Genomic DNA, 25,132 nt, shown 5'->3' with positions numbered 1-25,132 from the left:
CCGAGGCCAGAACCCGGGACGCGGGGATCCTCCCTGGGCCTCATGATAAGGACAGCGTCCTCAACCCGCTGAGGGACAAGATGGTGATGGTCCCGGGGATTACTCGGATTCATCACCGACCATCACGCCAGGTGACACACGTGGTGTCCTGAACGCCCGCCAGCAGGAAGATCTTCGTCAGCGCTGGCAGCGCCGGCGCGAGCGCGAGAGAGAGCGCCATCGTCCCGAGGAGCAGGAAGATGCTCCTTGGGGCACCGATGATGGCTACGCCGCGTTTACCCGCGAGCTGCGGCGGGTGACATGGCTCCGCAAGTTCCGAACGCCGGCACTCGGGACGTACGACAGGACAATGCATCCCAAGATTTCCTCCTGACCTACACGTTGGGCATGCATGCTATTGGTGCCGACGACAAGGTTAGGGTCAACTGGTTCCCGATGGTCCTGAAAGAATCAACGAGAACTTGGTTGCTGAACCTGCCTGCCGGGTCCATCGCCTCCTGGGCAGACCTGCGCGAGCAGTTTGTGAACTCGTTCCAAGGTGGTTACAAGCGGCCGGGAACCATGGCAGAGTTGCACACGGTGGTGCAGAAGACGAGGGAGACGTTGCGGTACTTCACCAATAGGTTCTCCAACATTTCCTACTCCATTCCAGAGGCGGAAGCGGCCGCCATCATCAACACCTACGCCATCAATGTCTGTGACCCGAAGATGCGTGAGACGCTGAACACGCACCGGATCAGGACCTACGCCCTCGCGCACAAGTGCGCGATGGCCGAGGAAGGGCGCCTAGCGCCTGAACTTGCCGCCAAGGCGGCGGCAAACCCACCCGAGGGCTCCGGGAAGAAGGGCTCCCGAAAACGCGGTGGGAAGTAGGTGCTTGCCGCGGAACCGGAGGCTCCCCAGAGACCCACCAAGAAGGCTGCATCGGCAGGGCATCGAGGAGCAAGCCGGCGACAGCCGCTCGTTGCCCCATTCACGCCAACGTCACCCACGAAAATAAAAGAGAGACTATAAATCATGAGAGAGATTCCAAATACTTTATCGTCGGATGTGGAGTACATCTTAGAGGTAAAATTACCTCAGTGTTTGGTGACAAGATAAGAGATAAGTTTGGGTCCAGGTAAAACTAACTCTAGATACTCTAGATGCCCTGAAGTACTACTACCGTACCCTGTATAGCACTCTCTTCAAAGCTAGCAGCTACCAGTAGCTCTGCCCGCCTGTCAAACCGTGCCATCGAATCAAAAACACATTCTGCAAAATTTACTGCATTTGACCGAGAACCACAAACAGTACCACTATCACGCCGAAAGAGAGATAGCAGTGTACTCGATTACGCGAACCGTGGCGTACGCGCTCGAATCAAGACAGTACAGTCTAACAGACCTGCAGAGATTACTGCATTTGATCGATACACACCGGCACCACAGAAAAAGAGACGATGTCGCGCCGTTATTTAGGTGCGCGGCTGTGAAGTCAAATCGTTCTGAGCCATCCAAGGCATAAAGATATACACCATGCGGAGGATATCCAAAGTTTTGGTCTACAGACAGCACCACTGCCAGAGCGCGCAGCGTTAATGATATGAGCCTTGCTGCAGGGGGTTCACTAAAGAGGACGAGAGAGAGGTGGACACTCTACATTGACTGCGGGATAGGGGGTGGGGGAGATGTACAGTAGTGCTAGTACAATACATTATTTAAAAGGAAAGAGGGTCTGGATTCAGATTTTCTTGTCACCTCGAGAGATCGATAGGCCTTGCTCTGAATGTGACGCACCTCTTTTCAGGATGACCTCTTTGTACTAGCACAGTCTTTCTCTGACACCGCTGGGCTGGCTGTACTAACGCAGCAATGTCTACCAATGTACTGTTCGTTTGCGGCGCGGCACTGTGCCTGCGAGTGTTCCGCATGTAGCGAACTACGTAGTTCCATTCTACTGGGTATATACAAGAGAAGATTCATGTAAAGAAAATAATTCGTGGCCGAACTACTGTAGACAAAATTTGGATCGCTGCTCCTTCAAATTGACAGGTTTTTAAATCATGTACCTTGATGATATGAGATAATTCATCTTGTGAAACATGTGTCACTGTCACGGCTAAATAGAGATAGCTGTGCACTCGATTACCCGAATCTCGGCACGGCGTGCACGGTGGTTTCAAGTGAAGTGTGGCAGACCTGGAGAAGTTTTCATAAATTTACTGCATTTGATCGATGCACACTGACGGCACCACAGAAAAAGAATCGTTGCCGTGCTAAAAATTAAAAAAGCGTTCTGAGCCATCGAAGGCATAAAGGCATACGAACACCATGCATGTTGCGGCCTCGATTACGCTTATAGCTAACACACGCAGGATTAAGCTCATTGCTGCAATAAAAATCCAAACTTGCTCTCTATCGACATAAAGGATAGATCATAGCAATATTCAGTTCAGCAATGAACATGATACAACATGATATAGCACAACACATAATCGACACGGCGGGATATGATTCACATGTTTCCCAAGATGCCAAACATGCATACATATCCTAAGATTGATACATCACAACTCAAACACACACATACAAAAGATATAACACATAGTTCAGATTTTAACTTGAGTTCGTAGGTGATACAACCACATCGAAAGTCGAATAAAACACAACGGAATAAGGTTCAAGTAGTGCCATAAGATGGCTGCAAAGAACACCTTCGGTAGCCCAACAAAATCAACCCAAGGGGCTGGCCGTGTGTAGGGAAGAACCAAGCAACTACTCGTCACGGTCGAGATCGTTATCGCTCTCCAGTGGGGTTTCCTCTGCAAAAATGTGTCAACAGCAAGGGTGAGTACTTAGGGTACTCAGCAAGTCTACTTTCGTTCATTTTAATTTGTTCCACAACATGCTCATTAGTCAAGATTAAAGAGTAGCAAAAGATTGCAAGTGAGGTCTCTTAGACAAGCAAAAGTCCGGATCTGAACCAAACGGTCCAGCACCCAAACCATCATGGTTTCCCTGCTAAAAGACATCATAATAACTTGTAAAACCACCTAGGTTCAACTCCCAACAGTTCTGAAATTTTTGGGCAGCATATGAAACAATTGATAGCAATGAACATCAATTAAGCATGTGAAAGACAAATTTATACCATGCCGTTCTGCAACAAGTTTAACCACATGTAAATAGGTCATACAATGTATTAAGATCATCCGCAACCCAGGTCTCGCACCGGCAAGGAGCCGGCTACCAAGTCGGGGAAGGGTGGCCAGGACCGGGGCTCCGCCAGGCCAGAGGACTCAGACTCCGACGACTCCTCACTAGGTGTCGGAGGAGACTCCGACGATGATGACGACGACAGCAATGACGCTCCCCCGGAAGATGGCGGGGTAGCGCCGGAGGAGGACAACGACGACGACGCCCCCCTGGTGAGGCGGTCTGCCGCAGAGCGGGCGAGCAGGCGGGAAGCCAGCCCGCAGCCTCAGGCGCCTCACGTTGAAGCGGGGACTGTGGCCTCCGCCGGCAGCGAGGCAGCTGCGGCAGCCGTCCCTGCTTCCCCAGCGGCTCCGCTAGTTCCCTCCGCACGAAGCCCCCCCGGCGAGGAGCATGTTGGCGGACAGGGTGCTCAAGCTCAACCCGCTGGGGTAAGTTTGATGTTGCTTTAACCATTCCAATTTCCGCTAATTTTACATATTCTGCTAATTTACTTCTACATTTCCCAGATCTTCGAGGAAGAGGGGGCAGCCCAGCACTTCGTCGGCGGCCCCGGCCAAGAAACCTCACCCGGCATCAGGCGGTGGCGACAAGGATGCCGCTGATGCGGCTGATACATCGGCGGCGGCTGCCGCTGGGGACACATGAGTCCCCGACCCAAGCTTGCAGGGTACTGACCCGGCAGTAGGTATGCTCAGGCTCGAGTACCACCTATTCTAACTGATTTTCTCTACTGCCTTCTAACACCGTGTTCCCCGCAGGATCCACGATAGCCGGCGGGAGTGTCCTGACAACTTGCGGGGATGCGGCTGATGGAGCCGCACACCAGGCCGATGACGAGACGCGGCAAGGTACTATTTCGTTCCTCGTAGTGTTTCTTTCATCCATCTGCATCTTCTAGGCCGATGCAGGTGTTTACGTGCAGTCGCCAGGGATGCCCCAGCTGCACCCGCGCCCACCGAGGTGCGGGTGATCGACCTCACCGGCGAGGCCGATGACAACGCTCCGGAGGAGGTTGCCTCTGCCGGAGCCCTTCAACAAACTGCCCCGGAGCTTGCCGGAGACGCAATGGCTACCGCAGGTGACGCCACGCAGACGGTGCCGCCTGCGGTGGGTGACATGGGGCAGCCCGGCCAGCCGAGGCAAGCAGCGGCACATTGGAGAAGCCCCAGAGCCCCCTGCCGGCCCCTTCGGGCGGACAAGGAGCAGCGGGACTCGGACAAGCGGGAGGTGCGTGACCAAACCCTGACGCAGCCTCAGAGTCGCAGACGATCACAGCGGGGTCCTCCTCCTCCGCCGAAGCCGCCTTTAGCCCGGGAGCAGGGGAGCTCGCCTGGCGATCATGGGGTCGGATCACCTTCGACCCCAATGTGTTCGTACAAGGGCACCGGGTAATCGACAACATCCAGCAGCAACAGCGGATGTTCGTCGACTTCTTCAACAACGCGCAGCAGCACCATGCTCGCGTGGTGGCAGAGCTAGGCATCGCGCGCCGGGAGGTGGAGGAGCAGCGCATAGAGCTACAATGGCTCCGGGAGGAGCTTCAGCAGGCGTAGCAAGCAAGGGCGGCGCCCGCCGTGCAAGGAGTTCCGGAGGCCGAGGTACTCCGGCAACTGTGGGACCTGCAGCAGGAGCACCTACGGGAGCTCGAACTGCTGAAGGCCATGCACGCCAAGGGTGAGGAAGAGCTCCAGGCGGCCCTGGATTCGTTCCAGGAGCGTCTCCGGGAAAAGACGGACTTGCTGTCCAACTACTCTCTGGAGATCCAACGCCTCCGGCGCGAGGTCGGAGAGCGGGAGACGGCGGCTACGGCGGCAGCCAAAGCCTCGGCGCGCCGGCAGAAGGAGCTTCAAGACCAGGCTCGCTCCCGAGAGCACGAGCTTGCGGGGCAGCTCAAGGCGGCCCAGGATGCGGGCTCATCCCTTCAGGGTGAGCTCGACATGGCGCGACAAGAGCTCCGCCTTATCGATGAGGACAACACCAAGAAGGCGTCCGAGCGGTAAGCTGAAGTCCGAATGCCGCGAGCACAAGCTGCAGGCCCAAGAGGCTCGTGGTGCATGCACCGAGCTGCGGGCCCGCAGGACGGAGGACGTAGCCAGGCTGAAGAAGCTGGCGGACTCGGCGGTGGAGGCACTATAGGGGTTCGACATCCCGGTGACTTCCTTCGACGGGGCGAACATCGACAGCTTCACCTCCTTCTTCGCAGATTTTGTTGGTTGACTACACGGCCTAGAGAATTGCGTCACGGCTTTCGGGGATCGGCAGGTTGGCCTCGCAGCCGAGCAAGTCACCGGGAAAATCCTTACCCGGGTCCACTCCGCCCACCCCGACTTCCAGTTCGAGTCGGTCTTCGACGCCTGGTTAGACGAAGAAGAGGCCAAGACCAACCGGGAAGCGGTACAAGGCGTGGTGGACGAGATGGTGGTGTGGATGCAGAATTAGGCCGATGAAGCTGAAGCTGCTGACGAAGAAGCTGCCGGAGGAGGCCCCGACGTCGAGGAGGCACCTGACGCCGATGCTGCTGCTCCGAGAGCACCTCCTGCATAGTTGTTTGCTTGTTCCTTTTTATTTACTTTCCTGCAAGTGGCGCAAGGCGCCTTACAACTTACTTTGTGTTAGCCCCAATCATTTTAAATGCTTATCACGAACTTGTTTGTTTCAGTTCCGTTTCATCCAATGTCCATCTACTTGTTCTTTGCCTATAATTGGCTTGCCAGGGAGGGGCTCGGTCCTTCACGTGTTATACCTTGTGTACCCGGGGACTCGCCAATCGCGTGTCTAGCCGGACCAGGGACCTGGGACGGACCCGCAGTGCCGACCTGGGGCCAGACAGCAACGGCCAGTCACTCCACCTGCGGGTTAACTACCCCAGCACACACGCCTCCGGGACGGACCCGCGAGTCACGTGTGGGGAGCGTCCTCCCCCCGCAAGCGTCCTTCCTACACTCCGGCTACACGGGAACTGAGCTCACCCCGGTTGACCAATGCCAGCAAAGGAAGAACTAAGGACTCAAGGTGAGGTACTTAGCTTTCTGTGCTCTCAGCGTTTTTGAGCACCCACTTGAGAGTCGCGGCAAGGACACGGCGGCAATGCATCCTACCGCGGTATGCGCCGTGGGATGCACCACCACCATGCCTTCGCTACGCCTCTCGGCTTTGGTGTTTCCATCTCTGGTGTTCTCTTCTAAGTGATGTGGCAGGGCCACGGTGGTGGGAACACCCTCGGCGACAAGCGCAGAGGGATGCACCACCACCGCCTCTCTGTGAGATCACTTGCCTTCTTGCCCGTTGTTGGTATCGCGCTTGCCCCGGTCTTTAAATAGCCGAAGCGCTGCCCTTGCCACCACGCACGCGGAACCACCAGCGGACATGTGGAGGCACTAGCCCTTGCTCAGTTTCCTGCATCAAGCCCCGAAGTAATTGGCATATATGTACAACTTACTCGCAAGACGACGACACCCGTGACTGTCCCACGAGCATCACAATGTGCCTTCGTCCCCATCTTTACCCTGCATATCAGATTCTTGCAGTGCCCAAGGTGCATAGAATTTTTTTTGAAATGCACGAAAAACAGCACAAACTGGATAACCTCCTGCCTCCCATCCCCTGGGCACAGAGAGTCAACCTCAGACTTGGTTGTGAGCACTTTCATTACTCCATGGTGCCTTGCTGGCACGTAGCACGTTGCGAACGGGTTCTGCAACTGCTAGGCCTTGTTTCGGGGTGTCCTGGCAACGAGCTTGGTCTTCAAGGTTCCAGCAGCCTCCTGCTCACAGCCAAGGATGAAGAGAAAATTCTGTGCACCTAGAGCAGGAGACAGAGGCAAGCATTAACAGGAAACACAATATTCATTGAAACAACACTCATCTTTATTCATCTTTGTGCTAGTGGATTACAATCGGGCCTTACCCGACTACACTAGCTTAAAGAGGCACGCTGCTGCAGCGTCACCCGTGGGTAAGGCGCCACCGTTTCACGGGTAGAACTTGCGTAGGTGCTCAATATTCCAACTATTGGGCACCGGCAAGCCTTCTTCGGTTTCCAGCCGGACAGCCCACGGCTTGGTCACCTGCACTACCCAGAAAGGGCCTTCCTAGTTTGGAGTCAACTTGTTCCCGGCCTTCGTTCCATGTATCCGGCGCAGGACGAGGTCTCCAACCTCGAGCCTCCGGGGACGGACTCTCCTGTCGTGATAATGACGGAGCCCTTGATGGTAGCCTGCAGCTCGCACGGTAGCCTGGCATCGAATCTCCTCGATGAAGCTGAGGTCGTCAATCCTCTGCGCGTGTTGGCTATTGTCGCCGTATGCGCGTACCCGAGGTGACCCATACTTGAGCTCGAGGGGCAGCACAGCTTCTACCCCGTAGATGAGGGCAAACGGAGTTTGGCTTGTCGCCCGACTTGGTGTGGTCCGAATCGATCACAGCACGGGCTGGAGTTCTTCGACCCAGTGCTTCCCTTGGCTCTTGAGCTTGTCAAAGGTTCTCGTCTTGAGGCCCCGCATCACTTCTATGTTGGCACGCTCCACCTGCCCGTTGTTCCTTGGATGAGCGACAGAGGCAAAGTGGATCTTAGTGCCCATGTTCTCGTAGTAAGCTCGGAACACCGCACTAGTGAATTGTGTGCCATTGTCGGTGATGATGCTGTTAGGCACACCGAACCGGCACACAATGCCCTTGAAGAACTTGATGGCTGCCTGTGCTTCGACAGCTCGCATAGGCTCCACCTCAACTGGCATGCTTCACAGGTCTTGACTATTTTCTCAACATCGGCTAAGGCTGTTGGCCAGTAGAAGCCGTAGCTAGCGCCCTGGAGGCCACATGGTGCGAACATGTGCCTCGATGGATATCCTCCAGCAGCGTGTGCCCTTCCTCCTGGGGCACGCAGAGGAGCATAACTCCGTTTAGACGCCTCTAGTAGAGATCCCCATCCACCAGAGCATACATCTTCGTTTGTCGGGCTACTTGTTCCGCGGCAATGTCTTCTCCCAGGAGGGTCCCGTCCTTGAGGTAGCGAATGATATCCGTGGCCCAAGGTGGCGGTACCCGACTCAAGCATGCCACAAGTTCAGTAGCATGGTGCCCCGCAGCTACGGGGTCTCCTTGAGTTGCCGGAGGGACTTCCCCGACTACCAACTTGGGATCGACAGAGGGCTTTGACTGCCTCCGTACGAATACCCCAGGAGGCACCTTGCTGCATTCCGTTGCCCACTTGGATAGTTCATCCGCAACAAAGTTATCCTTGCGCTTCACGTGCTCAAACTGGAGCCCCTTGAAGTTGGACTCCAGCTTTCACACTTCTTCCACGTACGCTGCCATCTGGGGGCAGTCGTAGTCCTTGTTCACTTGACTGATCACGAGTTGAGAATCCCCGAAAACAACCAAGTGCTTTATGTCGAGGGCGATCGCCGCGCGTAGCCTGGCTAGCAGCCCCTCGAACTCTGCTATGTTGTTGGTGGAGTTGGCGAAGTCAAGTTGGATCACGAACTTGAGTTGATCTCCAGTGGGCGAACGATCACTACTCCGGCACCGGCAACCTGCAGGCTGAAGGCGCCGTCGAAGTACATTACCCAGTACCCTTCATCTAGCTTGCCAGGTAGGCTTGCTTCCGGCTCTTCCTCTTCTATTCCCATAGACGTCCACTCCACGATGAAATCGGCGAGAGCGGCGCTCTTGATGCTCTTGGTATTCGCGAAACGCAGCCCGAACTCCGCTAGCTCCATCCTCCATTCGGCCACCCTCCTTGTGGCTTCACGGTTGATGAGGGGCTGCTCCTGGCAGAACCCCGACACCACCGTGATGCTGTGCGCCTGAAAGTAGTGGCGGAGCTTCCGTGAAGCGAGCAGGATCCCAAGCAAAAGATTCTGGACCTGTGGATACCGTACCCGGATATCGCGCAACATCGTGCTGACGAAGTACACGGGGTGCTGCACTAGCTGCTTGCGGGGGACAGCCTGAGTGTGCTACCCCTTGGTTCCCGGGGCAGAGGCGGTAGCCGGGGGTCCTTGCGGGTTTTCGGGTGCCCTCTGTCCCACTGTGTCAGCCCCCGGGATTTCCTCTTCTCTCTCAGCAACGAGCACAGAGCTCACTACCTGAGATGTCGCTGCTAAGTAAAGAAGCAACGGCTCGCCCGGCTTAGGGGCAACGAGGATCAGCGGCGACTTGAGGTACTGATTCAAGTCCTAGAACGCCGCTTCCGCCTCGGGGGTCCAGTTGACTGGGCCCTTCTTCTTCATCATCTTGAAGAAAGGTAAGGCTCGCTCGCCCAACCTTGAGATGAAACGCCCGAGCGCCGCAACGCAACCATTGAGGCGTGGACATCTCTGACCTTGCGGGGTGCCTCCATTTTCTCGATCGCTTTAATCTTCTGTGGGCTGGCCTTGATTCCCCGGTGAGATACCAAGAAGCCCACCAAGTGCCCCGAGTCCACGCCGAACGTGCACTTCTCGGGGTTAAGCTTGAGCTTGATTCTGCGGAGATTATCGAATGTCTTCAGTAGGTCGCCGACGAGCGATTCCCCACGCCGCGACTTGATGACGATATCGTCCATGTAGGGCTCAATGTTGCGACCTAGCTGTGGTCCCAGACACTCGCACAAAGGAAGTGATCCTCCCCCTTACAGGGTTCGATCTCTGTGCTTATTGTGCTAGTCCCTGGATCGACTCGCTAGCACACACAGTTTCAAGATGTAATATCAAGATACAAAGGTCAAAAGTATATTACATCGTATTGATCCAGAATTAAATAGTACCTTACATATTGCATAACCTCATGGGTTAGCTCAAGAGAAAATAAAATCTTGCAGCGGAAGGCAGAAGATACAGGAGTCCCATAACAACTCCACAGTCGAAACATGTTGGAATGTAAACTCGCAACCCTAACAATTCGTACCTCACTCTTCACCTGGTTCACCTGCAACATTTAAACGTTGCAGCCACTAGGGGGTCAATACATTGAATGTATTGGCAAGTTCACCAAAGGGTTATAACAGATCCTATCAAGTACATGCAGTATTGGGTAGGTGGGGTTTGGCTATTTGCATAAAAGCACCATTGTTTCATCCTATCAGTTTTAAACAATTAGTTTTGAATTCTATTGGACACGGGGTAGAAACACCCATGCTCCTATTAACCTAGAGCACGTTGAGTAGAAACATCAAGTGCACCTACCCTGTTCAACCCATTCGTTTTATTTAAGAAAAAGGAATGAGTGAGACCTTCCTTACAACCCCAATATCTAGTTGCTCATATTTGTCCGTAACCGGAGACATGACTAAGTACTTAGTTTGACACTCTCGAGAGGTTGTACACAATCCCCACAGAAATCGACGTGTTAAACCCTTGCTGTCCTCAGGGTAGAGTAGCAACGGCATCGATTACAGGAATTTTCAGACCATAATCACCCAGACCACCTGAGGGACCTACGTTCCCACCTACACGGCTACATCTGCACAATCCCTCGGATCCAGGATCATGTCTTACATCCATCCTGGTAGAGACCATATTACCATGTGGTTGTACTGGAAGCTACTAAATAGGAAACTAGTCCAGTCTCTGGTTATCCCGGGTGGCATCCCACATTGTGACGCAGGCACTCCCCGAATCGCACGGGGAGACGACCATGGACGCTCCCGAATCACACGGAGAGACGACTCAGCGGGCCCCATAGAAATGGACCTAACGTCACGACATCCGAATACTCAAAGCAGCCCACCCAGGACGGTTCATTGAATTAGTTGTTTTGCCATACAATAGGAAAATCATATTGTAATTCAATAGTATCACATTGTAATAACACCACCCTCGTATATTCTCATAGCATAGCATTTTACTACTCCGATGGCAATTGGTGGTAAGGTCATGACAAGGGTATCCTATACTACTAGGACAGATCATAGCTAGCATAGGTATAATAATATTCCTAACAATGCAACTGATAAAACATCTAATGCATAGAAAATAATAGGTGAAATGATCAAAGTGAACTTGCCTTTGTCACAGTAGTTTGAGTTCAAACACTCGTCACACTCACAAGGTTCGCTCTCCGAGAAAACTATACGAGACAAACAAACATACACATACATAAACACACAATTCACATCACGACAAATTAAGATATGCTATGATGCAATGCAACATGTGACATGATTTGTTTTATTTTATTTGGGTGATCAACTGATCCAAAGCATTGGTACTTAAAAGTAATGCATTAGGGTTTTAAACAAAAGGCAAAAACAATTGATTAAACCCTAAATTATAGTTTTATTGGCATCACCCAAATAATTTAGTTCAAAATATTTATTTCTCTATCCCAAAGGACAGAGAATGATTAAACAAAATTTTAGGCACTGGTTTCAATTAAAAAAGGATTTCTAAATAAATAGTTATGATTTAAATGGCATAAAACTCTAATCTGTAATTTGAATGTGATTAAGATATTCAAATTTGAAATTGGACAGTGCCAAAATATTCTATATTTCCTAAGGATTCCAAAAAGGTGTGGATCGTGAATTTTGGACAAGTGGTTTAAAAGTTATGACGGTTTGAAACACTGGGGGCTTTTCTGCAAAACTGCACTTTTATTTCGGACGAAAAAAATAAAACAAAAAGTAAAAAAAAATGAACCTGCCACGTGGCGGCCGGGCACTGGCGGGCGCCTAGGGTTTTACCCGGGCGGCGCGGGCTCGCCGGACGGCGGCGCAACCGGCGCGGGGTGGAGGCGGCTTGGGGCGGGGCGCAGGGCAGTGCGCGAGCGGCCGGCGCGGTGCGGGGCGGCATGCGGGGACGGCGGCGCAGTGCGGTGCGGCACGCGGGGACGGCGGGCGGCGGCGCGGGGCGCGCGGGGCGGAGGCAGTTCGCGGGCGGCGCACGGCCAGAAGGGGAGGCGGTGCGAATTGGCGGCGCGGGCCACGGTGCGGAGGCGGCAGGGACGGTCGCTGGCGATGGAGAAGACGGCGCGGCGAGCGGGTGCAGGGCGGCGGACGGCGGCGACGGGGCTCGGTGCTGCAGCGCTCCAAAACGAAAAGTGCCCGCGTCAAAATCTGCGCAAGAGTGAGAGGAAGAGGAAAAGGGGGTCGGTGGCAACGGGGGCTCACCGGAGGGGCGGTGACGGCGGAAAAACGGCGGCGACCGAGGCTCTCTCCGGTGAGGAATTGGTGGCTAACCGACGCGTAATCGAGCGGGGGGAAAAGGGGGAATGAGAGAGGGGGATCGGGGCTTTAAACCGACGTGCGGGGAATGTCGCGGGGAACACAGAGCGGACGGGGTGGCGCGGATGGCGGCGGCGCGCGGTGGCCGGCGCGATTTTGGGCGCCTGCCCGTTGGGGAAGAAGCCCCCCCCCCCAGACGGGTGAGTCCCGCCTGTCGGTCGTAGGGGCTGGCGCGGGCGCGGCGGGGCCGGCTGCGGGGCGGCGGCGCGCGCGCGGTAAGCGGGCCGGTTCGGCCCAAAACGGCCGGGCCGGTCCGGTTACCCTTTTTTTTTTCTTTTTGCCTTTTCTTTTTCTGTTTTTCTCATTTCTTTGATATCTTTTGATTTTGAACTCCAAATTGGTCCAAATAAATTCTAGAAAATTTGTAAAATCATGTTCTATCATGATACAACTTTTGGGAGTAGTTTCCCCTCAAAATAAAATATATAAAAATACTTTTGCCCTATATATGCCTTTAGGGCTATATAACTATTTAAATAAAATACTTTTTCAACTCCGAATTAATTACCCAAAAATTATGGGATAGCTCATATATGCAATAAACCCCTTTTATATATAAACCTTAATGGTTTGAAGATCCAAAGCTCAAATAGGTGTAAACCCTAGGGATTAAAATGAAATAAAAATCTTTCCATAGCCTTTTGAGATTCAAATTTGAATTCAAATATGCAATTGTGGCATGATGCTTATGGATGCAATGCATATGAAAGGTTTTGAATTTTTGGGATGTTACAGCAAAGCACGCAAAATGTCGAGCCCGCGTTCTTCAGCCTGAAAGGCATGCATGTATAACAGTAGCAGCCAACCGAGGTGATAAACACTGTTTTCTCCTCATCTTCGACTGCCATCTTGTTCTGATGGTAGCCGGAGAAGGCATCTAAAAAGCACAACGACTCACAACCCGCCGTGGAATCTACTATTTGATCAATACGGGGTACAGGGAAGGGGTCCTTAGGGCATGCACGATTAAGATCAGTAAAATCTACACACGTGCGCAATTAATTTCCAATCTTAGGGACTACAACAGGATTTGCTAACCAAGTAGGGTACAACACTTCCCTGATTGCCCCAGCGTTCTTGGGCTTTTGGACTTCTTGCTAGATGAAGTCCTTGCGTTCCTATGCTTGCCGGCGAACCTTCTGCTTCACGAGGCGTGCGTCCGGCTGCACCGCCAGCCGATGCTCGATCACCTCCCTAGGGACTCCGGGAAGATCCGACGGCTCCCAAGCAAACACGTCAGAATTTCCCCGGAGGAAGGCGATGAGGGAGCTTTCCTATTTGTCGCCGAGGCTCGCACCCATAGAAAAGATGCGCGCCTTGTTTCCGGCTTGCAGGGGTACCTTCTTGACCTTGGCACCCTCCTCCTTCAGCTTCACGCTCTTGCTGATGCGCGTGCTAGAGCTAGTACGGCCCCCGGTATCCTGCCCGGGGGTGGCTCGTGCCTTCTTCTGTGCGGGCTGCTCGCCCACAAGTGGATCCTCGTTCCCGGCAACGTCGTAGTCACCAGAATCCGCCACTGCGGAGGTCTTCACGACCTCGCGCACGCACCAAGCAGCATCCTTGAGGTCGCACTTGATGGAGAGTACACCGTATGTTGACGGCATCTTCATCACGCCATAGGCGCAATGAGTCGTCGCGATGAACTTGATCAGCGGCGGCCGACCAATGATCCCGTTGTACGGCAACGGGGTGTGAGCCACATCTAGGACGACGTGCTCAGTCCGGAACGCTTTCCTGCACCTGAAAGTTACCGGGAGAGTGATTCGCCCCATGGGCTGCACGACTCCGGGGTTAATCCACCGGAACGGGTCGGTGGGCTTCATCTGTTCCAGAGGCAGCTGAAGCTTCTTCACCAACTTGGCGGACAGGAGGTTAAGGGTTGCTCCGTTGTCCACCAGAACCTTGGTCACCGTCACGTTGTTGATGATCGGTGAGACCACGAGGGGCAGAACCCCTGATCCCAAGGGATGAATCGGATGGTCGTCCGAGTTGAAGATGATCGGCACATGCGACCACCTCAACGGCTGTTGTGCCTCCACGCTAGGGTGGAGGGCGCACACCTCACGGGTAAGCCGCTTCACGGCGGCGTGAGACGTGAGAGCGTATGCTCCCCCGTGGATGCAGGCAACGTCGTGGGGCTCCTGGAAGCCGGTCTCGTCGATGTTATCGCTGCAGTCGTCTTCATGCTGATCGGCACAAGGCTTGTCGCGTCTCCGGGGAGGCCGGTCCTTGCCGCCACGGCCTTGACCGCGACCCCCTGCGGGTTCTCCCTTGTTGCCGCTGTTGGCTGTGCCACGGGCCGCTCCGTTGTGGGGGTTGTTCGGGCAGTCACGGGAGAGGTGTCAGATGTCCCCTGAAGCGACCGCCCCCATACAAGGGTTCGATCTCTGTGCTTTAGTGCTAGTCCCTGGATCGACTCACTAGCACACACAGTTTCAAGATGTAATATCATAGAACAAAGGTCTCAATATTACAACGTTTCATCCAGAATATAAGAGGGTACTTACAACTCGCATAACCTCACGGGTTAGCTGGAAATAAAACAACTGTTTAGCAGCAGAAAGCGAAAGATACAAGGGCACATCAACACCACGGTGAGAGCGTGTTGGAATGTAGGCCCGTAACCCAAACAAGTAGAACGTACATCTTACTCGTCGTCGGAGCTTCCTGCATCATTAAAAGATGCAGCCACTAGGGTCAATACATTGAATGTATTGGCAAGATTCACTAGGAGTTATATCAGAACCTACCAAGTATATGCAGTATTTGGCAAGGTAGAGTTCAGGCTGTTTGCGTGGAAGCAGAACATAAATTACCCTACTACAAAGGAATGTTATAATAATGTTAACTAATGGACACGGGGTAGACACACCCATGCTCCTATTAACCTAGAGTACATTGAAGTGGATTCTTCAAGTGCTCCTACCCTGTTCAAACCATTCATTTTATTTAAGAAGTTGGAATGAGTGAGACTTTCCTTACAGCTCCACATCTGGTTGCTCAAATTGTCCGTTGCCGGGGACACGGCTAAGTACTTAGTTTTGACGCTCTCGAGAGTTTGTACACATTCCCCACAAGAAACCGACGTGTTAATCCCTTGCTGTCCTCAGGGTAGAGTAGCAACGGCATCGATTACGAGATTTTCAGAGGTAATTCCCTAAACCACGAGAGAATCACGCTCCCCCTACACGGCTACCTCAATACAATTCCTCGGGTCTAGGTTCATACAACTTACTCTTGTCTCGCCAGAGCCCATATAGCATTGTGGTTGTACTAGAAGCTTCTAAATAGGAAACTAGTCCAGTCTCAGTTACCCCAGGTGGCATTCCACATTTGCAACGTAGGCGCTCCCCGAATCCACGGGAGAGACGTCCATGGACGATCTATTCCTGAATCCACAGGAACTCGACTCAGAGGGACCCAAAGAAATGGACCTGACGCCGCTAATCCTCAAAATCCTCAAAGCAGCCCACCCAGGATGGTTCATTTAATTAGTTGTTTCGCCTTACATCTAACAAAAACATTTCATATAGCCAAAGGCATAACAATATCATAATGTAGTTATTTCCCCCACGATACTACCATAGCTTAGCATTCAACTACAATCGCTGGCAATTTGGTAGCAAGGTAATGGCGAGGGTAAACTATACTACCTGGGATTTATAGCTAGCATAGAGGTACGAGTAATAGTCCTATCAATGCATCTCTACCAACAACACTAATGCATAAGTCTTTTAAAACAACAATAATAATGGGATATGATCAAAGTGAACTTGCCTTGTCCAAGGTTGTGATAGTTCTCGCACTCTTCGCAACAACAAGGAATACACTCCACACAATCTAAAAATAAAAGAAACATGCACACAATAAACACAACACTCAATACAAAATCATGCCATGATGCATATGCTATGATGATGCACAACGAAGGTTACTTCTAAAGTAAAAAGTTTTGTTTCTGTTTTGAAAAGTTTTTCAAATGATTTGGACAGATTATACACCAATAAGGAGTTAACAAATATGCATGAAACATGGATAGGGTTTAAAACAAAAGATTGTGCGACTTTTGCAACATAGAGCATTATTTAACTTGTATGCCATGATTATACACAAAATAATTTCTTCTCTGGTCCTAATGGATAGAGAACAACTTTAAATAATTTTACAGCAAGATAACATGCTCAAAACTATTTTGAAACAATTCATTTGAAATTTAAACTCTATTCAACCAATCTGTAAATTGCTTCTGACTAAGTTGTTCAAAACTGAAATTAAACAGTGCCAAAATATTCTACATGTTGCGACGATTCCAGAAAGGTGCGGAACACAAATTTTGGACAAACGGTTTGAAAGATATAAAGGTTTGAAGTTGTAGGGTCTTTTCTGCAAAAGTGCATTATCCAGTTCGGCCGAATTAAAATAAAAAGAAAAACCTGCCACGTGGCAGAACGCGCGTGGCCGGAGCCTAGGGTTCCGGCCGACGGGGCTTGCTCGCCGGCGGCGGCGCGGGCGGGCGGCCGGAGGCGGAGCGGCGCGGCAGGCAGTGCAGGCGGGCGGCGCGGCGGAGGACGCGGGCAGCGCGGGGCAAACCGCGGGAGGCGACCGGAGGCGGAGCGGCGGCGCACGGGGCGCGCGGGCGGCGGGCGATGGCCGGCGCCGGGGAAGACGGCGGGCAGGGCCCGGGCGGCGCTCCAAAACTAAATCGGTCCGCGTCAAAAGTTGCGAAAAGGAGAGAGGAGCACGGAAGGGTGGTCGGAGCAAGCGGAGACTCACCGGAACGACGGCGAAACGCGACGAAGGTCGACGGCAGCAACGAACTCCGGCGAGCAATTACTTTCTAACCGGTGCGAAATGGGGCGAGCGGTTTAGGGGAAGTGAAGGAAAAAAGCGAGGGCTTCGGGATGACGCGCAAGGATTTGGAGAAAACGGCCCGAGCGCGGAGAAAACGGAGGTGAAGTCGTAGGCAGTTCGCGGGCGTGCGTGGCCGGATTTCTCGGACGGAGGTTGAAGATGACGCGTGGGTCCCACCGGTCAGTGAGAGCGGGCGGCTCGGGCTGGGCGGAGCCGGTCCGGTTCGGTCCGGTCCGGTCCGGTTTGACCTGGTCGGTCTGGTTCGGCCGGTTTTCCCCGGTTTTTCCTTTTCTTTTATCTATTTTCTGTTTTTGAACCTCAAAATTGATTCGAAGCTTCAAATCACTCCAAATAAAATGCAACAAAATTTGTAAAATCATATTTTCATATGATCTAACTTTTGGAACAAGAATTTCCTCAAAATAAAATATTTAAAAATACATTTGCCTATAAAATGGCTTTTAGGCCTCTTAGGCTATCGAAACAAATTATCTTTCAAAATACTTTCAAAAGCCAATCTATGGGATAGCTTTATATATGCATTAAATCCCTTTTTACCACAATACCCTATTGGGTTAAAATGCAAATACTCAAAAGCAAGATCAAAGCCCAAAATCAGATAAAAGCATTTTTTGCAAAAGGGTTTTCTGGGCAAACTTTAGGGTTTTGAAAGTGATCAAATGCAAGGGTGACATGATGCTTATGATATGCAATGCATATGAAGAATTTTGAAAATTGGGATGTTACAGAACTAACCCCCTTAAGATGAATCTCGTCCTCGAGATTCCTGTTGGTTAGCAAAAAGGTGTGGGTGGTCTTCTCGAAGATCATCCTCACGTTCCCACGTAGCTTCTTCTTCGGTGTGGTGATTCCACTGAACCTTGCAAAACTTGATTGTCTTGGAACGGGTATGTCTTTCAGCTGTTTCCAAGATCCTGGTTGGTTTCTCTTCATATGTGAGATCGCTTTGAATCTCAACTTTGTCAAGTGAAACTGTATCCCTTAGTAGCGTATCGGCCATATCTGGGTGGCACTTCTTTAATTGCGACACATGGAATACGTCGTGGACACTTGTCAACTTTTCAGGTAACTCCAACTTGTAAGCAACCTCTCCTTGGCGTGCTAAAACCTTGTAGGGTCCAATATAGCGTGGCGCTAGTTTTTCCTTTAATCCCAAATCTCTTAACTCGGCGTATCGGAGAAACTCTGAGATACGCTCTGTCACCAACCTTACAGGTGACCTCCCTTCGTTTGGAAATGGCATAACTCTTTTGTCTGGATTGAGCTATCTTGAGCCTGTCTCGAATCAGTCTGACCTTCTCTTCAGCATCCTTTATCATGTCGGGTCCGAATAGACTGCGGTCTCCTACACCATCCCATAGCAATGGTGTCCTACACTTCTTGCCATACAACGCTTCGAACGGTGCCATTCCAATACTCGCTTGGAAACTATTGTTGTATGAGAACTCTGCATATGGTAGATTCTCGTCCCAGCTAGAACCATAGTCCAGAGCGCAAGCTCTTAACATATCTTCAAGAATTTGGTTCACTCTTTCTGTTTGTCCATCTGTCTGTGGATGAAACGCTGTGCTAAACTCTAGTCTTGTGCCTAGAGACTCGTGCAATTGCCCCCAAAATCTTGAGGTAAATTGGGTACCTCTATCTGAAACGATCTCTTTAGGGACTCCATGTAGGCATACAATCCTAGACATGTATCGTTTGGCCAACTGTGCACTTGTATAGGTAGTCTTTACTGGTATGAAATGAACAACTTTGGTCAAACGGTCGACTACTACCCATATTGAATCATATCCTGATCTCGTCCTTGGTAAGCCGGTGATGAAGTCCATGCCTACCTTATCCCATTTCCAGTCTGGCACTGGCAATGGTCGTAGTAATCCAGCTGGTTTCTGATGTTCAGCCTTGACTCTGCTACAAACATCACACAGAGCGATATACTCAGCGATGTCTCGCTTCAATCCCGTCCACCAAAACTTTTCTTTCAAGTCCATGTACATCTTTGTATTACCGGGGTGGATTGAGTACGGTGAATCATGAGCTTCCTGTAGTATTAGCTTTCTGATCCCGGGGTCCTGTGGTACACAAATACGCTTCTCAAACCATACGGTACCTTGATCGTCCTCAACGAATCCTTTTGCTTTCTCAACAGCCATATTATCCTTTATCGTTCTTATTTCTGAGTCTTCTTTCTGGGCTTCTCTAATTCTGTCTAGCAGAGTGGGTTGTACTTCCATGTTGGCTAAGTAACCTTCTTGAACTAACTCCAATCTGAGGTCCTTGAATTGCTCACACAATTCAGCAGGTAACTCTCCAGCTGTAAGTCCATTAACATATTCCTTGCGGCTCAAAGCGTCAGCTACTACGTTAGCCTTGCCCGGATGATATTGAAGATTCAGATTATAATCCTTGATTAACTCTAACCATCTTCTTTGTCTCAAGTTCAATTCCTTCTGTGTAATATATACTTCAAGCTTTTATGATCGGTGAATAACTCACATTGCTTTCCCATGAGATAGTGCCTCCAAGTCTTCAGTGCGTGCACTATCGATGCTAGTTCCAGATCATGAGTGGGGTAATTTCCTTCATGATTCTTAAGTTGTCTTGAGGCGTATGCTACGACTCTTCCTCCTTGCATCAAAACACAGCCCAATCCTAAACGCGAAGCGTCACAGTACACTTGAAAGTCTTCCAGTAGGTTGGGTAAAACGAGGATGGGTGCTGATACTAGCCTCTTCTTCAAATCCTGAAAACTTTCCTCACATTTATCAGTCCATTCAAACTTCTTTTCTTTCTTCAAAAGTTCAGTCATAGGCTTGGCAATCTTGGAGAAATTCTCTATGAACCTCCTGTAATATCCAGCAAGTCCTAAAAAGCTGCGAACATGTCCGACGTTCTTAGGGACTTCCCATTCAGTCACCGCTGCTACTTTAGCGGGGTCGACGGCAATTCCATTTCCTGACACAATGTGTCCCAAGAAACCAACTTCAGACAACCAAAATTCACACTTGCTGAATTTTGCATAAAGCTTGTGCTCTCTAAGCTTTTCCATGATCAGACGCAAATGTTCTTCATGTTCTTCTTTGCTCTTCGAGTAGATCAAAATGTCATCGATGAATACTACGACAAACTTATCCAAATATTCCATGAATACCTTGTTCATCATATTCATGAAGTAAGCCGGGGCATTGGTTAATCCAAAAGGCATCACTGTGTACTCATACAGGCCATACCTAGTGGTAAACGCTGTCTTGGGTATATCCGCTTCTCGGATCTTTAACTGAAAATAACCTGATCGAAGATCGGTCTTTGAGAAAACACAGGCTCCCTTCAATTGATCAAATAGATCATTGATTATGGGTAGTGGGTACTTGTTCTTTATCGTCACCTCATTTAGTGAACGATAGTCTATGCACATTCTTTGGCTCTTGTCCTTCTTTTCCACGAATAGAACAGGTGCTCCCCATGGTGATGAGCTAGGGCGAATAAATCCTTTGGCCAACTGTTCTGCAAGTTGCTTCTTCAGTTCCTTTAATTCATCTACGGCCATCTTATACGGTCTCTTGGCTATAGGTCCACTTCCTGGCAATAATTCAATAAGAAATTCCACATCTCGGTCTAGTGGCATGCCTGGTAATTCTTCTGGAAATACATCCGGATATTCCTTCACTATCGGTACATCCTCTAGGCTAACCCCCTTAAGAGAATTTACCTTGGGTAACTCAAGCTCATAGTTTGACTTGAAGCGGATTCGCTTTTCCTCCGGGGTTGTGAGTGTAATAGTCCTCTTGACACAATCTATAAGTCCTTCATACTTGGCTAACCAATCCATTCCTAGGATCACGTCCAAGCCTTTTGACCTTAACACTATCAGGTTTGTGGGGAAATTGTGTTTTCCAATTTCTAATGTCAGCATTCGGCATTCACAAGCCGTTATCATCTCTCCCCCAGGTGACTTCACCTTCATAGGGTTCACTAAGGTACTAGTGTTTAATCCATTCTCATGCACAAAACTCCTTGAGATAAAAGAATGCGATGCACCGGTATCAAACAGTACGAGTGCTTCAAAAGAATTTAGACGGAAGGTGCCGATTACGATACCTTGCTCCTCTGTGATTTCTTCCACGTTGACGTGGTTCACATTGCCCTTCTGAAATGGGTTTGGCTTTGCTCAGCCTCATTGAACTTCTCGGGACAATCATTAGAGTTGTGTCCCATCTTGTGACACTTAAAGCATTGCACTTGACTCAGATCTCTGCCAGTGGTGCGGTTCTGCCCTGAGTTGCCTCCATTGTTCTGGCCACTGCCCTTGTTGTTGTTGATCCTTTGACGCTGGTGATGATGCTGGTACTGGTTATTCTGATTAATGTTCTGGTTGTTGGTTATCTGCCAGGTTACCATTTGGAAAAGTTGAGTCTGAGCTGCCGACAGAGTCTGCACGGTCACTGCATTGTCGTTCTCTCCCTCATGGTAGTCACTGTTGTTGATGGCATGGCTATTGTTGTTGGGGACTCTTTTTAGGATAGCATAGATGAGAAATAGATAGACAGGGTCTAAGGGAAAACTAAGCCCCACAACACAGGCAAAACAACAGTTCAAACACAATTATAACACAAGCATGACAATTCAATCATGAACAAGTCAACTATAAAGCAAGCAAAAACATTCACTAGGATTTTAACATCCAAAACAAACAGTTCACAAGGCATAACAGCCTAAGACACAAGTAAAGAGTTGCAAGTAAACACATGAATCTACATTGCCATACCACAACGACGGCATGGTCAATGACCAACACGATAACGATATAGTATAATAAATAGTCTGGCGGGCTCTAAGCTGAAACTAAGGAAGTGAGAGGAAGTTGGTGTTCCCGGAGTTCCTCGCCTTGGAACGGGTGCGGGTGGCAGGTGTGTCCATCTCGTGGACCTCCTGGGGTTCCTCCTCGGTTGGCACTCCCTCCTGAGGTTCCACCTCCTGATCCTGCGGTGGAGGTGGGGTCTGAACAAGTGCTGGTGCGGTAGCTGGTGCGGCTGCGGGTGCGGCTGTGGCGGCGGTGGCTTCGATGAAAGCCTTAAACTGCTCGCAGTAGTAACGGGCTTGGTCCCTCTCATACATCAGTTGCTCTATGGCTCCTCCCATGTTGAGGACAGCGTTCTCCAACACGATCTTGTCCTCCTGTAGCTGGGCATTCTCCCCCAGTAGATTACCGGCCTGTTCCTCGGCTAGGTCGGCCCTGATCATTTCCTCACCGAGGCAGGTCTCCAGATTCTCGGTGTTCTTCTCCATGCTCTCAAACCGGGCGGCCACCTCGGACACCTCCTGGTCGTCGGCTGCTGGCACGGCCTGGCACGTGTGGTTCCGCCTTCCAAAGAGTCGGAAGGGGGAGTCCTCGGGAAACTCATGCCGATAGTCTCGGCACACCTGCGCGAAGGCGCACTGCATGGCGAACTGAAGGCCCTGCTCGAAGGTGGGGTAGCGGGCGATGAAAGTGATATCCGGAGTCGCTGGCGCAATCTCACGCCCGCGGATCTTCGCCTCAATCTCCCACCGTGGCTGGCATCCTTCTGGCACGGCGGGCTCGACTCGGCCTCTGAAACTGGGAGGTGGCAGGTCGAGGAACGCACACATTGAGATTCAAATTTGAATTCAAATATGCAATTGTGGCATGATGCTTATGAATGCAACGCTCATGTAAAGGTTTGAAATTTTGGGATGTTACATAAAAAATAAAATTAAACTATGCCAAAAGATTCTACAGGCCGAGAGCTTTCCAAAAAGGTGTAGAACATCAAATTTGGCCAAATGGTTTAAAAGATATGAGTATTTGAAGTTCAAGGGTTTTTTTCTATAAGATTGCCATTTAATCTAACCGGGAATTAAGTTTTTATTAAAAACCCGTGACACGTGGCGGCTTCCTATTGGCGCATACCGGTTCGGGATTAAATTAAAAGAGGACCGTCGGATCTAACTTAAGTGAGATCGGACGGCTAGATCTGCGTACCGGTTCGAATTAAACGGGATCAAATCGTGGGCGTTGATTTAGATCGGACGGACGAGGGAGGTCGGGCTTACCGGTGGCTAGGGTTTTGGGCTCCGGCGAGGGCGTGACGTCGGCGGCGGCTCGGGAAGTGGCGGCGCGGGCGTCTCTGGTGATCCTCGGGCTCGGGGAAGTCATCTACGGCTTCCTCTCGACACAGGGAAGAAAATGGCGGCGGCGGCTTCGCTCGGGGACGTCGGGGTCGACGCCTAAGACGACAGGACGGTGGCGACCGACGGCGGAGCTCCGGGTTGTCAGCGACTGCGGTCTACGGTGCACAAGAGAGAAGAAAGAGCGCGTTAGAAGATGCGCGAGGTTGGGCAGAAGTTCCGGTGTTCTGGAACCCCACCGGAACTTCCAGACCTGGGCCGGCAAATTGAAACGATCCCCCTTCACCAAGGGTTTGATCTCTGTGCTTACTTGTGCTAGTCCCTGGATCGACTCACTAGCACACACAGTTCAAGATGTAATACCAAGATACAAAGGTCAATAGTACTTTATTACATCGTATCATCCAGAACTTAAATTGTACTTACAAACTTGCATGACCTCTTAGGCCAGCATAAACAAATAATGTTCAAAACCATGACAACAATGTATCATGAAGCTGCAGCGGAAAGGTAGAGTAAAAGGGCCTCATCTACTCCCAAAGGAGAGAGCATGTTGGAATGTAAACACATGACCCATGACAAAACGACGAACCTCACTCATCGTCGGATCCACCTGCATTGTTAATTGCAGCCACTACGTGGTCAATACATTTGAATGTATTGGCAAGCTCACTAGAGTTATATAGAACCTACCAAGTACATGCATAGTTTGGCTAGGTGGGGTTTGGCTATTTTGCATAAAAGCATCATTATTCAAATCCTATCATTTTTAGACAAATAGTTTTGAATTCTATTGGGCACGGGGTAGAAACACCCATGCTCCTATTAACCTAGGCACATTGAGTAGAAACATCAATGCTCCTACCCAGTTCAAACCATTCATTTTATTAGGAAATTTGAATGAGTGAGACTTTCCTTACAGCTTCAATATCTAGTTGCTCATAATTGTCCGTAACCGGGGACACGGCTAAGTACTTAGTTTGACACTCTCGAGAGGTGGTACACTTTACCCACAAGAAATCGACGTGTTAATCCCTTGCTGTCCTCAGAGTAGAGTAGCAACGGCATCGATTACAGGAATTTTCAGAACATATTCTCCCAAACCACCTGAGGGACGCGTTCCAACCTACACTGCTACATACCGATGTCACCTCGGATCCAGGTTCATATTTCTTACATCCATCCTGGCAGAGCCCATAATACCATGTGGTTGTACTGGAAGCTACTAAATAGGAAACTAGTCCAGTCTCTGGTTATCCCGGGTGGCATCCCACATTGTGACGCAGGCGCTCCCCGAATCGCACGGGGAGACGACCATGGACGCTCTCGAATCACACGGAGAGACGACTCAGCGGGCCCCATAGAGATGGACCTAACGTCACGACATCCAAAATCTCAAAGCAGCCCACCCAGGACGATTCATTGAATTACTTGTTTTGCCATATACTAGGAAAATCATATTGTAATTCAATAGTATCACATTTGTAATAATACCACCCTCGTATATTATCATAGCATAGCATTTTACTACTACGATGGCAATTGGTGGTGAGGGTCATGACAAAGGTATCCTATACTAGTAGGACAAATCATGGCTAGCATAGATACAATAATAATCCTAACAATGCAACTAATAAAATCTAGTGCATAATAAAGTAATAGGTGAATGATCAAAGTGAACTTGCCTTGATAGTAGTTGGTATTCAGACACT

Source organism: Brachypodium distachyon, chromosome 1, assembly GCF_000005505.3.
Source record: "Brachypodium distachyon strain Bd21 chromosome 1, Brachypodium_distachyon_v3.0, whole genome shotgun sequence".
NCBI lineage: Eukaryota > Viridiplantae > Streptophyta > Magnoliopsida > Poales > Poaceae > Brachypodium > Brachypodium distachyon.
The sequence above is the reverse complement of the archived record's forward strand: the minus strand, read 5'-3'. Positions refer to the sequence as shown.